General features: G+C 42.1%; 1 non-coding gene across 1 annotated transcript; it reads left to right on the top strand.

Annotated features, from left to right (window-relative positions):
* Window positions 1-258: 258 nt before the first annotated feature.
* Window positions 259-330, top strand: TRNAE-UUC. Its single transcript has one exon. It is a non-coding gene; the product is annotated as a tRNA-Glu (tRNA).
* The last annotated feature ends 2,830 nt before the right edge of the window (window positions 331-3,160 follow it).

The raw sequence follows: 3,160 nt of genomic DNA, 5'->3' as shown, positions 1-3,160 counted from the left end.
GGAATTATGAATAATGACTCATCAATCTAGAATCTACACAGGCGAAGACGCGGTGTCTAGAATCAGGAGACCGGATGAGATCATAAAGGACGCGAACGTGCACAGAAGAGATCCGAGCGCCGAGGGCTGGGGCGCCGGCCGTAAAGCAGCTCCGCATGCGCAGAAATAGGTCTGCCAGCGGATGTCGGAAGAGGCGGGGCGGGAGGAAGCTGAGATTGAAGACTCAATTTGTCTAGGTTTGCACCAATACTCGTCGTCTCCCACATGGTCTAGCGGTTAGGATTCCTGGTTTTCACCCAGGCGGCCCGGGTTCGACTCCCGGTGTGGGAACGCCACCACCTTTTTGGACAGAAAACGAAAATAATTCAAACACCCCTAACCTAGGGGAACACTGGTGTTTTTAGAAAGAGCTATAACCCCATTTCAGAGCACCCAGAGGAAATTGAAGCTGAAGAGAATCGAGGTCTACCCTAGAGTGAATGGTCGTACAGCCCACTCAAAGCCGGTCGACCGGCAGGAGCAAACGGAAAGGAAGTAACTGGAAAGAGTGCCAAGTTTGCTTTTGAAATAAGTCTTTAAATCCGAGGAGCAGGGAGTCAGCCGGTCCTATGCTAAGATAGATCTTTCAGTTGGTTTTCCTGCGTAATTTCTCCTTGTACCGTGAATATGGAACACATGATCAAAAAGTGCTCTTCTTTGGAAAAAAAAAAAAAGACAAGACACATTGTAAGACATTATAGGCTTTTAAGTTGCCTAAAGCCATTCCTTTGAGAAGGACAGCAGGATTTTCAGAAAAGTCACATTATTGAGGGCACAGTAGTTCAGAGTACAGTCTACTGTGTTTTGTGATTCAAAAGCTCACTGAAGCAGTTATCGTTGGGGGGAGAAGGGGAGGAAGGAAAATAGAAAATTATATTATTACACATATTGAGGAGTGAGGCAATGGCAAAAAATAACACTTTCTTCTCACGCCCTGTTTGACACATTCTGTTGTAAAAAACTTCAGGAATTCATGATACACTCAATAAGCTCTCTAGAGTTAGAAATGTTAGTACTGATGTGTGACAAGACAGTTTCCAACTGTTACCCAAATAAGTGCATCTTCTGCTGTAATCGTTTATCTTGCTTGCTTCTCCAAACATTTGCTGCTAGGAAAAACCTCCAGGCATTTAGAAGCCACACTTCTGTCCCACTGGTGTTGAACTCTTTGAAGCTTCCCCAATTTGTTCTTAGACTACCATTAACCCTGAGAAACGACTGTGAAAAAGACTTGGCATCCACATAACTTTGTTTGAGATTTGCTCTCTTTTTAAAGTCCTTTGGGATTTTAAGGGGACACAAAAATATCACTTTCAATGAGAAACATACTAGGCTAAATATATGCTTATTCAAAATTTCTAATAAAAAGCCTGGAGGAGAAATTGATCATCAGCAGGTGAGCTGCATTTATTAAATCGAGTAGGACAGAACAGATAGGAAAATATAAAACCCTGTAACAGTAACAACTATTTATTGAGCACGTTCCATGAACTTGGATAAATGTTTTATATACTTTTTTTCAATTTAATCCTTATTTTGTTATCAGATAATATTATTATGTCTGTATCAACCAGGGGCCCAGTAGGAAACTGATGACATTCTTAACAGAGTTTAATAAAGGGACTACTTATGTTTTGTTGAGGTTCTAGAAAAGCAACAAGGAATAATGCCGTCTCCAGGGCTCCTCAATCTAAAATGAGCAAGGGGAGGGAGGATGGCTGCCAAGGAGGAGCTGTGGTTTCTGTTTGTCTTAAAACTTGCTTTCTTATGGCAAGTGAGTTCCATTCACATGAAGACTGTTAAATCCACTCATCCCATGAATCATTCATTTTCCATAAAATAGATCTGTGGCCTCACAGATTTGACAAAAGCATCCTTTGGATGAATATAATACTTAAGAGACACAGAGCATATAGATGCCTCTATAAACATGTACTTAATTAAATGAAAACAGCTTAACTTTGTGGGGAAATATTTGCTTGAGTTTTATTTGCCATTTTTATAACTTTGTATTTTTTGCAAAACATTTTGCCATAGTTTTCATTAATCATCTTCCTTATTAGTCTTTATATTCATAGACTATTGTGAGCTACAAATGCCCTTTGCAATCATTTAATGGAGCCTTTCATTTTACCCATGAAGCACTGGGTCCTGGATCTTATGCTTCGAATTCCCCAGGTTTGGTTTTTAATTTATCTTTAAAATATTTATTGATTAAAAAACAAAATATTTATTTACTTATGGCTGCACTGGGTCTTCCCTGACGCGCACAAGGTTTCTCCAGTTGAGGTGGGCGGACTTCTCATTGCAATAGCTTCTCTTGTCGCAGAGAACGGGCTCTAGATGTGCGGGCTTCAGTAGGTGCAGCGTGAGGGCTCAGAAGTTGTGGCTCATGGGCTCAGTTATTTGCGGCGCAGGGGCTCAGTTGTTTCCTGGTATGCCAGGGTCCGCCCCGGCTGATCCAGGGTATTCGAAGGAGAGACGGCGTAGGCGAGGATCAGGAAACAACTGCTTAATTAAACGTTAATTAAGGATATAAAGAGTAATAGAATGAGGATAGCTCAGTAGGAAAATTCAGTGGAGAAAAGAGGCTGAGTAGCTTGGTTTACACGGGAGACCAATAAAACTTCAAGACAAGAAGTTTGCACCACTTAGGTAGGCTGCAGGCATCCTTCCGTTCTCCCGAAGGAGAGGAGACACTGAGGCCTCCCCGGTCGGATCTTAGAAGCCCAGGCATAATTAGTAAGCATGGTGGGTTCCGCGCTCCAGATGGAGACTCAGCCAGAGTAAGAGAGAGCGCGACATGGGGAGACCAAGTTTCGGTGAACAAGGCTCACACTTTATTTTCCAAAGTAGTTTTTATACCTTAAGTTAAGCATAGAGGATAATGGGGGAAGGGGTAGAGTCATGCAAGGACAGCAGTTCCTGATCCTAATCGAAGCCAGACTTTCAAACTTATCATATGCAAAAGTTCAGGTGATTTACATCATCTTCTGGCCAGGAGGCCTGTTAACTTTTTAAGAAACTTATTTTTCTCTAAAGGTGATTATTCCAAAGTCAGGAGCCACCCTCCAAAAGCATTAGATAAAGTTGCATTCCTATAGGGCCAAGGTGTGGTGGG

The sequence above is a fragment of the Bison bison genome, unplaced genomic scaffold, assembly GCF_000754665.1.
Source record: "Bison bison bison isolate TAMUID 2011002044 unplaced genomic scaffold, Bison_UMD1.0 scf7180017864345, whole genome shotgun sequence".
Taxonomy (NCBI): domain Eukaryota; kingdom Metazoa; phylum Chordata; class Mammalia; order Artiodactyla; family Bovidae; genus Bison; species Bison bison.
The sequence above is the reverse complement of the archived record's forward strand: the minus strand, read 5'-3'. Positions and strand labels throughout refer to the sequence as shown.